The sequence below is a fragment of the Cyprinodon variegatus genome, unplaced genomic scaffold (genome assembly GCF_000732505.1).
Source record: "Cyprinodon variegatus isolate N-32 unplaced genomic scaffold, C_variegatus-1.0 Scaffold245, whole genome shotgun sequence".
In the NCBI taxonomy this organism is placed as follows: Eukaryota; Metazoa; Chordata; class Actinopteri; order Cyprinodontiformes; family Cyprinodontidae; genus Cyprinodon; species Cyprinodon variegatus.
The window spans coordinates 460,006-473,103 of record NW_015150698.1 but is presented as its reverse complement, the minus strand read 5'-3'; the positions used below and the strand labels follow the sequence as shown (position 1 = coordinate 473,103).

Here is a 13,098-nt window from a genome sequence, read left to right as displayed (position 1 = left end):
ATATATATATATATATATATATATATATATATATATTTATATATATTTTATTTATTTTTTTCTAGCAGTAATGTATATATCCTGGCCACTTTTTTACAAAGCTTACATGAAGCTTATGCAACTGGTCTGTCAGCAGATAGCTCCACCTGAGTATTCAATTTTTGCTGTTCCTTCAATGCTGCCACAATGACATGGCTGTCCACAAAACAGACAAGCCAGGCCAGGAGAACATTAATAATTGAAGGTTTGTGATTTTTCCATAGTCCCACCTCATAGTCATACCTTGCATTTTAAAATCTCCCGGCTTCAGAAGAAATCATTTTTTTGTACCATATATAAGGAAAACAGAAGATAATTATTTTTGTTATAGATATAACCACAAAATGCCAAAAAATTGTTCTAGCACATTGATCTTTGCTTTGCTTATACATAGTGGAAATGCAAAGGGTAATGTTTGGATAACTCCTTAAAACAAAAGTGGTCAAAAGAATATCAAATAAACAGTGTTAGTTGGTACTTATGCATTATTTCATTTACCACTAAATAGGAGCATGGATCTGGAAGAAAGTGCATCAAATCCAACTTTATCATGTCCCTACTGGAATGTGGGAAACCACAGTGATATGCAAACTGAAGCACTCAGCTAACTGTTACGAGCAGTAAAAGACATGATGGCATTTTTTAATTAAAATCTGTATTTTTTTTATCTCTAATTAAACATTTTTTCTCGCAGGTTGCAAGGTGCTTTAATAAAGAAAGATGGACAGACCAACATAAATGCTAAAAACTTGTATTATGGCAGCTATCCCTATGTTTAAATATGCAGCAGCCATATTGGATTTTGATGTCATGGTTGGTGAGAAATATCCGATTTCGCTATTTGGACTTACGACTTTATGGAAATTCCCGCAATGATGGCTGTATTAGTGCCTGACTTAAGTTTAACATACAATGCTAGCATATTTTTTTCATTTTGAATAAATATTATTTTTTTATGATATTTTTTGTTTGGTGTTTGTAGGCCCTGAAAAAAAAAAGTTTTAAATTGTCTAAGTCATATTATGTTACATTGTCTTTTTGCACTTAAAATTTTAGTGCATACCTCACTGATGCTTGAGACCAAAAAAAAGTGGAGTGTGAGAGTTCTAAAGCAACGTGTTGTTTTAACATATTTTAAGAAGGAAATGTGTAAACATAAAATTTGACCTACGCTTATCAATATCAGTGAGGCTGATTAGATTTGAGCTGGGTTTATCTCCCTAAACATTGATCATTAAATCAGCTGAGGTGACCTCTAACTTTTAATGTCACTCAACTCATTGACCCTGACATTATCCGCAAAAGTAAAGCGTTGACTTCAAAGATGTTAAAGGTCAGGATAAATATAGAAGGTGGTCAAATTAAACATTAAGACTTGTTAACATTTAAGGGTTTTAAACATCAAAGTCGTAAATTGCAATATTCTTACCTTGAAGACATGGGAGAAGCTGGATTTGATTATCTTGCAAGATTTGAAGCACACCATTCAACAGACTGTAGTTATCTCAATTAATCTGCTCTCTTCTCCTTTAGCTAGCATTGGATTTTCTCTTAACTTACTCAGTCCTGCTTGTTCCCACTCTTTCTCCAGCACAGCATCAGCACTGGTCTGAGCTTTGTGTTGGTCAGCTCTAAGTCCAGGCCAGGAAGAAGAGTGAGAAGGCCTCTCTCTCCACCAGGGAGTAGCGGCACGATACGGGAAAGGCTTAACGCTCCCGACAACACACACATATGCACCTTGTTTCTGTGTGTGTTCATGTCCACATCACAAACACACTCACACAATCTGCCTCACCCTTACATAGACATACGCATACAAAAGCACACCTGTCAGGGCCTTTCCACTGTGTGAGCAAAAAGCAAAGAAGTCTGGCCCCCCCTCCGACTCTCTGTATGTGGTATCCCATGTCTGTTATATTAAAGCAAATCCATTCAGTTCCCACTTTCTCATCTGAAATAATGGCATGAGCAATTTTCACATTTAGGCAAGCAAGGACACATGCAGTCTCCCTCTCTCTCTATGCTTAATGAATGGAATCAGGACTGGGCCCCTGTGGCTGTGGTCTAATCTGCCTTTGAAGATTTGGACAATTTACAGACTAGGGAGAAGAAGGAAAAAAAGACCTCAACCTCTTTTACACAGTCCTCTTCCTCTACAAAAACACACACAGTGAATAAGTCATTTGCTTATATCTATTTCTACATTTACTTATATTGTCAAGTGTGCCCAATTTACATGCTGTTGACCGCTGCCAAAAAGGGGGCCCCAACATGCCGCGCCAGGAGCTTCCTGATTGTGCCAGTCAACTGGTGTGTGACGTCCATTTGAAGGGGAACCTGTCAAATAGAGAGATTGAATTAAAACACTCTTTGCTCCGGAGTACTCTCTCATTGCCACTTTGCACCATAACATGTCTTGTCCTAAAATAATTAGATTGAGGCTTTGGGTGATGGAGTGGCCGGATGCTCAATGGTCAAAAGAAGGAATGGTCTGGCCATTGAATGGAAGCCTACGATCTTAAAAAACACTTTATTTCTTTACACTTGAGGTTTGTTGTCTTTTGTGACCATTATCCCCATTCACCAATTGCTTTCATGCAGCTGTGCCCCTCTTAAAAAGTCTTTGTGCCCGCACCATGAATACAGGGAATGTGTCCGTGGCAGGTAGCCCTTATTGCAAGTTAATCTCCTGAATGAGCTGCATACAAGTACTTTTAAATTCTCCCCAAAACCACAGAAGGCTCATCATCAATCGAGCACTTCTTTCCTCTTTGTGAGGCTGATGAGTGTGGTGCACGGATGGTGACAATGGCTGCCAAGTGTGGCAAAGTAATCACCTTCTGGGGAAAACACTGGTAATTACTTCTAAACTGTTTGGGCTTCGGAGACAACTGCTATTGTGCAATAAAATGAAAGGTTTTCTTTAGAGAACAGTGCTGTGATGGTTGCGCTCAAACTGTTTGTCATCTGTTTGTTTACAGAGGTTTTTGCCTTGTGCAGCTGACCACCAAAACCATCCACGTCTCATTCATGTGTGTGGATGTCTCAGTTAAATAGGGATTGGGAAATGCGAAAAGTACTAGTAGAAAAAGGATCAGGAATTCAGAAATTCCTATAAACATAAATGGATTAATTATTCCTGATATTTGCTTATGATTGTTGCAAAAATCCTTTCATTTTTTTTTTCTGTTACCACCGTAAACTGTACTTTATCTAATTTAGATTTTTCATTGAAAGTACTCATGGGGCAAAATGTATTGTAATTTTTCTATATTTTCCTAATGATAAATTAACTTTGATAAATCATTCTAGTTTGTTTTAGGAAAGCGATTGGTAGATGATGGCCTTCTGGACTTACATGTCCTAATGTACATCAACAAAAATATTTTGATCTATTTTCAGCAACAATACAAAGCTATAGGACACTTTTTTTTAATTTTTTTCCGGAAAAAGCTTGCTGACTTTTGTCAGCTTTAAAGAATGGGAATTCTTTTATTAAAAATATTTTGTGTTTTTGGCCAGTTGTAAGAGACAGTCCATCCAATCCAATTCTGGATAAAATACAGGCTAGTATCAGTGATACTGATCCAATACTTTTTATAGATATATACGTGTGTTTTGAATTTACTAAATAATTTAAATGCTTATAATTATTACAATTTCCCTTAAAATATTTGATAAAAACACATCAATTATAGCTATTATGCAAAACAGTCAATAGCTATATTTTGAAATATTTATTGAACAGTTACAGCAAATTAGACAAATTTTAGATAAAAACTCATAGATCTTATAAACTGTTATGTTTTAACCATATTACTATGATTTAACATAAGGTATAATTTACATTCATTTGACACCTAATCAATATGATCCACCCCTGAATGTATTTGTCAACGGAAAGAGGTAGGAGCAGGAGTGTATGATCTGCTGGTGGAGATGTTGGATGCACCCATAAAGTACATTGCAGATGCCTCTGCACCAGAAGTTGATATTGGAGGCAGGGAGTATGCTGTGGGTTGCAGTTTCATCCACCAGGTGAGATGAAGAAGAGAAGATTTGACCAAGAAAGTCATTACTGAGTACCACGCCTTGCTGTTCTGCTAAATATTTCCCCCCTCAGGTTCATTGATGCTTCATAAAAATTCAATAATACATATCTTAAGAAATGCTTATGTCATTTTGAAAAATAAGAGAAAAAAAACATTGTTGGGTGACATATACAGTGATGTAGACCTACTGTAACTGCATTGAGATCTGAGCCACATAGTATCCAGAACTCTTTATTTCTAACACCTTCTACAGGTTATGTTGGCAAAAAGCTTAACTGAAGGTTAAAGGGTAAGCACTGTGATATAATAACTGATGCTACTACTGTCCCTTAAGTATACGTGGCTGGAAGTTTTAAAGTCTGCTTACTAAAAAAAGATGTGATTTATGATTCCCCATGTTGTATTAGGAATTTCTGTCCAATATAATTTGTTATTTTAGCAATAGCCTTCTCTACATACAACCTGCTAGAATTTGCCTCTTGCATCTGGAAAATGGTGGCAGGTTTAACGGTACCATGGCTGTTATGGGGTGAAATTAATATCAAATACGATTTGATAATGTAGAAATAAATATTTATTCAAAAAAATTTTTTATAACATCTAAATTTCAATATAATGATTTCAGTGAGAAGTATTGATGCAAAAATAAACATATATTCAAAACTTTTTTAAAATGTTAGATTCTTAAGTCACATGTTTTGCACACAAATGCTATTTTTCAAATGTAAACTATTTAAAGAAAAGGAAATTATTTATTGTGTGCAAATAATTAATTTTACATTCAAGGATTTGTGCGTCACTCGAGGAGCAAGGATACTTTTAAGATTCTTGTTTCGCATTTTGATACTTACAGGAAGGCTGTACATTTTAGGAAATCCTAATTTCTGGGGGGAAAAAGTTGTGAGTCCTCAGGAAAATCTTTGTCAATTCTCAGATATTAGGAAGAAAGTTGTCAGTCCTTATAGGAAAAAAGTTGTCGGGTATTGGGTAAAATGTCAGTTCTTAGGTAAAATGTTGTCAGATCTCAGGTATTAGGAGAAACTCCAGGATACCTAATTTGTTCATGTGATTTGATTCAGCCTTAGTTCGTGAAATGCAACAATAACAAAATAAAAAGCATGAAATCTGGTAAAACAGATGTTTTACCAGGTAAAAACTGGTGAAACCTAACAGATGTACAATCTCAGCCCAAAATGATGAACTGCACTTTATGATCTACATTCAGTTGTTATCTCCAAAGAAAAGAAAAACACAAGCACCTTGAAAATACTTTTCAAGTTTCATTTTTGGAAAACTTTTTGTTAAAAAATGACTTAATCTCTATATAGAGCACTATATAAGAGTTAGTGTATAGGTTCGGGACAGTCTTAGCCATCCTGACTCATGAATTCTTAAGTTCATCAGTCTCATGTTCTTTTACCCTTTTTGCCTGGGAAAGTAACTTCCTGTACAATTTGTATGCACTACCCCCTACTGGTGACCATGTGAAACTAGTTTAAACAGCGTTGATCTATCTTTGCATTTGAGTATCAAAATGTGGTACAAGAGTCTCAAAGTATCCTCACTCCTTGAGTGCACACATGCAGAATTCAACTCTTGCATGCAAAATTAGTCATTTGCACACCAAATATGATTTTTCTTTAAATAAAAAGAATGCATTTGAACATTAGCATTTGTATGCAAAAATTATTCCATGAGAATCTGAGAAAATTATTTGATTTTCTTTTTTGCATCCATATATCACAATGAAACATGTCATGAAATTTAGATGTGGTGAATTGGAAGAGTTTTTTGAATAAGTCTTTATTTCAACATTTTTTTATTTATTTTAAACTAATATCACCCCATAGATTGTTTGCATTCATCATTTAAAATGTCCTTACCAGCCATTATGCCATCCCCTCTTTGCAAATACCCACTGTCTATAAACATTTCTAACAGTGTGAAGATCCTGTGAAAAGGGCAGATGGAAAAATGACAGCGCCACACGGTTCACAGTCAACTATGACTGTAGGATTTTAGTGATTTTGTCATTTGAAAAACACTAGCTTTGTAACACCAGTGACATTGGATTTTCTATTTTCAGCTCTAAAATCATGAATGTGGATGAGTAGTCTGCTTTGTTGCTTTCTTGCATGTTTCGCATAATGATATCTCTTTGAGGCCAGATTGGTACTTTACCCAAAACATCAAACGTATAAGGAATCTAGGAAGTTATCATATTCCTTGCTGCTCGCATGTGTACATTAAATCTAAACGCAAGGCTTTTTAGGTCTCTGTGGCAGGTGTCAGACACTGTGGTGACGCCCTACTGTATAATGCCAGTCTTTCTCTTCACCAGCTGGTTAGGAAGACTGATGAGAGAGACTGCACTGACAGCGATGCCCTGTATGACATCTGCTTCCTTACCAAGACATTTACCACACCCACATTTTGGGATCCGAATCACCTGGTCTCAGCCATCATGAGCAGCATAGCAATCTGACTGGCTAGCCCAATGCCAAACTGATTAAACTTTTTGTCAACATGGTGCCGTTCTCGAGATTGCACTGTTTCATGTCAGGCTTTGCCCCCCTGCAGATTCGAGAAAGCCACCATTACAGGTGAGGAGACTGCCGCCATATCCACCATATTTTAGCCTACCCCAATTAAAAATAGGTATTTGTAGGGCTGTGACAGTTCCTCAACTTATCTTGGAGATATTCAATGCCAAAAGCAAAACATCTAAACTAAAACTTTAGTCTGGGTTCATCTGATCAGGACGCCTTCTCCAGCTGTTTGCATATTTTTGTTAGGCAAGACAGACCTGCCTCTATTTACGGTACTTGCATCCAGCTATCAGGGCCAGAATATTGCTCTAGTTCTTATTCTCCCTGGCCAGTGGTGAGAGGGGTTTTTAAGCGTATCATAATGTTTCTGAATAACATGATCCTGACCTGTTCTGCCTCTCATCCACTGAGTGTGCCTGTTCCTGTCTGATCTAAGTGGAGAGTGTTTTTTAGAATACCATAATGTTACTCATTTCCTGATGCTGACCCACTGAGCCTGTCTGTTCGCATCTACAGGGGTTGCCTGAACTTTCTTTGGACTCCTGGACCTCTGAACCAGGCTGTTCCTGCTCTGACCTGGCTTTGGACTCCTGGGCCTCTGAGCCTTCCTGTTCTGATCTGTTTCCCTGACCTAGTTTCGGATTCCTGCATGTAATCCAGGGCTGCAGCCTGGGTGGTGCCGCCGCATCGGGTTGGCAGCCCACCGGCTGGATCTTACCTCGTTCTCTGCTGATGGACTGAACTGTTAAACCAGGTAAGTGACTCTCATGGATAAACATCCTGACTTAGATTGTCATGGTCACTAACCTGTGTTTCTCTCCAACAGAGCTTCAGGTACAGATGTCCTAGCCGCTGATACCACAGATCCACAGCCTGCCTCTGTATGGATAAATGCCTATTTGAAATTATCCCGCTGTCTGTTCTGCCTGAATTCTGAGTCCTCTGTCCTGTGTTCTGACTCGGTCATAGTGCAATTTGTCATTAATATCAATTAATTAGTTGTCTTCACTGTACAATAGGTAATCTGTAGGTGACATCTTCTCAGTTACTTTATCACTGGAGCTGAGGGCACTACATAGAGTTTCATTTAATTTTATTCTGTTTCTTTCTCTGCCCTCTGTTGACCAAAAAGTTGTATTAAAAATTCAATTAAAGAATGCCATTTAATTTAACTTTTTCAAAACACAAAAGCTGAGCCAAAGCAGTGCACTCTTTTAATGATATTGTATTATTTCCTTTGCTTTCTGAAAAAAAAAGATTCCCATGTTATTACATCTGGAAATTCAAAAAATGACAATTTGAAGCCATGCCAACCAAGCTGCAGCTGTGATCCCTCCTTTCAATCGTCTGTTCAACTTTGTCAGCTCATAGGTGTCAGTGAAAATGAATGGCAGACCTGGAGGCACTGGCATTAGTTCTTTGGGACACTGAGGATTCATAGAGTCTTATAATCCCAGGAGACAGAGAGCCTCTGGGTCTCCCTTTGAACCACAGGGCATTCAACATGGGAACAGGGAAACATCCTCCAACCCTTTATGGTCACCAGCATTTCATTTGCAATCTAAATCTACAACACGGGGTGTTCGAGAGTCACATCAAAGGGCTTTTTGATAGCTGGGATAGAGCACAGACTTGAAATAAAATGGCTAATTACTAGTGTTGATTAGTTGGCCATGTAAGCCACAGACTAATTGGATTGCACAATGAGGAACTGCTTTTGTTTTCTGTGCATTTTAATGAACTCTCTCTCTCTTTTACAACCGCGAAAGACCAAAATGTTGAAGCAATTCTTTTTTTTGTTTACCTCAATAAAAATAGAAACTTGTGTAAATATGCACCAGGATTCAAATATGAATTTTGAGCTTGTTGTTTTTTTGTAATTTGATCTAAGTTTCAAAATGCTCAGAAAAGGTCTTCAGTTGCTCGTTATCTTCTCAGAGATTGCAATTAATTTTCAGTGATTATATGAGGTTAAACCACAATTTTTTTTATTTCTTTTTTTTAAATACCAGTGCATATCATTTTTTTTGAAATATCATCCAAATTCATCTCTTGATGTATTTAATAGAATTATTACACAGAAAGTGAAGTAATTTATTTATTCTTTTTATCACAGTTTGAAAGTTATAGCTTACAGCTCTGACAATTCTAATTTAGTTTTTCAGGAAAATGAAAATATAACATACGGTGTAAGAGCAGAAAGATATACATAGATGACTCAAAATGTATCCATGTATAGTACAGTATGGATGCATCTGAATGATAGTTAACGAATCATTTGAACACGAACAAAAATCACAAGGAAAAAGCAGTATTAGATAGAATTATATAGGTTCATCACTGCTATTGATAAACAGAACGAAAATAATTTTTTGAGAATTTTCTTTTCTTTTTCTGGGCACAAACAAGACAGGCGTTCTTTGGTGGCGCAGTGGTTAGCACACACGACCCATGTTTGGAGGCCTTAGTCCTTTGGCCTTTGGTCCGTTCCTGCATGTCTCTCCCTTTCTCTCATACCCCCTTTCCTGTCAACCTACTGTCCATAAAAAACTAGCCACTAGTGCTGTAAAGAAAAAAAAAACAAGACATGAAGAAAAAGCAAAGAGTCACTGAAAATGGGCATTGGAAGAGTGTTTAATAGTGGGACTAAATAGCTATTAATATTGAAGGATTATCTTTTTGTAAAGGAAAACAAAGAGAAAAGATAACAAACAATGCCATGCACAGACTCAATGAAACAAGATAAGAAATAAAAGGACACTTAAGATGGGATTAGTCCTCTGCTGTTTTATAATGGCCTCCCTATGTGTGCCATGGTTTATTTCATTGAAATGGCTGCCTCCACCATAACGATTTATTTATTTGTAATTAATTTCACTAATGTGCTTCAGTAGCACATCAGAATTTTACCTTGCATACATACTAACCTTTCAATTTAGGTCGATGTTGATCCATTGTGTCATTATTTTGTAACCTAAATATTTTTCTAATTTCTTCACAAATTTATCTCAGATCTGTCTGCTGTTTTCCTGGATATCCATGATGCTTTTATTTATTTACATTATCTAACACTCTTCTGAGGCCTTTAGAGAGCAGCTTTATTCATACTGACAATAAAATACACAGAACTCAACTTTTTGTACATACTTTTTATTTCTTTGGATTTAAGCCTACAGGGATCACATATACTCTGCATTTTTAAGATACATTAAAAAGTCATGTTTTATTATGCATTCATTGTCATTTTCAATCACAGAAAACTCAGATAGAGACATACATTTGCTGCAATGAGGCAAAGGTTCAGTTAAAATGATTGCACCGTTAAGCTTGGTTTATGCTTGACGCGTCTGCAAGGTCTGCATGGCCAATTATGTAATTTTGGGCTTCCTTCTGCACAGACTCCGTGCGGACAGACTTTCTGCAAGGAGAACCTATGAAAATTTGTAACGGACAGATCTGCGCAGAAAACATGGTGCGCGAGCAGTGCTCCTGCTGGTGATGCTACATCTAAAGACATTCCGTCATTTGGCTCATAAACATAGTGATGGAAGCGTTATGCTGTGGGTATTCTTGTCTTCAGCAGGGATCAAGAGGATGGCCACAGTAGATGGTAATGGGTTAGGCTAATACATGCAATCCATGAAGAAAACTGGAGAACCTGAGGACATACCTAAGGACAATTAAGAGATATAAACTAACCTTTGGGCTGCGAGAGGAGCAGTGGCAGAGAACAAGCAGTTCTCCCCTAAGCCTGATGGTGGCAGCAGTGATACCATCATGTGAAATTTCCTATTTTGACTTTTTAATGCTGGTATTTTAACCAAATCACTTGAAACAATATACTACAAGTAAAGAGGACTAAAACAGAATGTTTGCTCTTTTGTTTTAGCTTTTGTAGAGGAGAGTTTGTCTCTCGATCACCCAGGAGTCTTCTTAACATAAACAACATTGCGCAACCCATTTAATGTATAAGCGGTAAAATAAGTATTGAACACGCCATACATTTTTCTCAATAAATATATTTCTAGAGGAACTATTGGGACATTTAAAAAAAAATCGCAAGATGTTGGTTGCAATCCACACCTACAAAGAAAACCAACTATAGATGTCCAGAAATTAAGTTATGTGTAATAAAATGAAAAGGCTAAAGGAAAAAGTATTGAACAAGTGAAGAAAGGAAGGTCAAAAAAGGCATGGGAAGCCACAACACCAGCCGAAATCTTTTAGTAATTACAAAGCTATCCTGCCCCTTGTCAGAGCAAATTCATGTCAGCTGGTTCAGCCCCAAATGATGGCCTATAAAAATGTGTCTCTTTTATAACACAAGAAACATCTCATGATGGGTAAAAGTGAAGAGCTTTCTCTATACCTTCACAGCCTTATTGTTGCAGATAATGATGGTATTTGTTACAGAAGGATTTCTAAATTTCTGAATGTTCCAGTGAGCACTGTTGGGGCCATAATCCAGAAGTGGAAAGAATATAATTGGAAGAAAAAAAACCCGACCACAACCAGGTGCTCCTCGCAAGATTTCTGACAGAGGAGTAAATATAATTTATTAGAAGAGTTATCCAAGAGCCAAAGACCACTTGTGGAAAGCATCAGAAAGACCTGGAATTAACAGGTACAATTGTTGTGGAAAACAATAATGCACTCAACCACCATGGCCTGTATGCAGGCTCACCACGCAAGACTTTTATGTTTGCTGCAAAACGTTATATTTATAGAAACACTAAAATTAAAACGTTTTATTTTTGCTATTTTATATGACCTTATTAAAGTGATCCCAAGGACTGACTATAAATGCTGTGTTAATTAAGAAAATCGATTAGCATTGAGCTCATTAGAAAACGCAGATCGTTTTTATATGTTTCCATGATGTATAACAATTGAAGCAAACAACATCAATGTCTGAGTTTTGTGGGTGTGGGAGGAGATTATTTTGTTGAAAATGGGATTGGTAGAGACATCCAAAAGTATCATCTGCCATAATTTTGCCCAAAGACTGACTATAAATGCATGCCACACTTTTGAGAATCTTATGTATGTATGTGTATATATATATATATATATATATATATATATATACACACCAACACACACACACACACACACACAGTGGTGGTTCTAGACCAAACGTACCAAGGGGCCAGCAGGGGGCCAACACGTTTTCATGGGGGCACAGAAAAGCATGAAATAAAAAACAGGGCAAGGGATTCTAATATATCAACAGACCTGCATGAAGTGACATTTCTATTCAATTAGTTTTGATTATTAAAATTTTATTTCTTATTAGATCGATAAGCATTCATAAATTAAGAATTTTACGTATTTTTGACTCCATTTAAGTCCAAATTATCGTTTTCCCTGAAATCTGAATTAGAACTGTAGAGAAAAAAAAATTTGAAATAGATCCAAAGGACCTATCAGTAACCATGTCTGTTCCAGCGCTTATCATTTCAATTTCTTTGAGTATTATGTCTTCAGTATAGGGGCGATATGTTAGGATTTGGTTGTGGTTTGAGGACCCAAATGCACAGGCAGGGAGGCAGAGGTGAGTTTCTTGTAGATTTAATGAAAGGTTAATAGAAAACTGAGGCAGGAATCCAAAAATCCAAAAATCAAACACGAAAAAAGCAATACAAACCAGAAACCATGGAGCCTTCAGGGGGAAAACCATTACAATGAGGAAGACAAAGTAAGACGGATTTGGAAGAAGTCGAGCACTGAGAAACTGCACAAAGAGAGCATTTATGACTAACTGAACTTAGAGGGGACTAACGAGCAGATTGGGAGCAGGTGTGAAGAGAACTGTCTAAGGAGCTAGGGAAAAATGAGACCAACACAAGAGGGCAACAGAGAGCAACAAATAAAAACGTAAGAACTGAAATATAAGCAGAAAACACAACAAAATAAGAATTAAAACTAGAAAACATGGAGCAAAGTGAAACTGAATACTCAAAAGAAACAACATATTCTCATTATCAGTGCGTATGAAATCATACGAAAAGTTATGCACACTATTTTGTATGTTTTGGACGTTTTTCCTCAAAAAACCACATCAGTGCGCATGCCCTGGCAGACAGGAAAAAAAAGCAGATCCGCGGACGGACGTAAAACTGGGAAAAACAGTGCAATCATTACTTATTCATGTCTCTAACTACGTTGCTTGCTGTTTTATATCTTAGGGTTAGGGTCTATGGGGCTAACTGTAATTTATATGTTCTTGAATGGTGCGTCAGATGCGCATGCGCATACGACGAAAAAAAACGTCCAAAACATACGAAATTAGGGTGCATAACTTTTCGTACGATTTCATTCGTACTCATAATGAGAATAGGTTGAAAGAAAACATAACAGAACCAAGACTTTAATTCCATAACAGGGGCCAGAACATGATCTACAGGGGCACTGGCCCCCGTTGGCCCCTGTGTAAAACCGCTCATGTATATATATAT

General features: G+C 37.0%; 1 protein-coding gene across 1 annotated transcript in view; it reads right to left on the bottom strand.

Moving 5' to 3' along the window:
* LOC107089267 (zinc finger protein ZIC 4-like) overlaps nt 1-1,698 on the bottom strand; it is a 106,313-nt gene extending 104,615 nt beyond the window's left edge. Inside the window, exon 1 of the mRNA XM_015381951.1 lies at nt 1,469-1,698. The gene's annotated coding sequence lies outside the window, so the exon portion shown is untranslated. The remainder of the gene's footprint in view (nt 1-1,468) is intronic.
* Nucleotides 1,699-13,098: the final 11,400 nt, after the last annotated feature.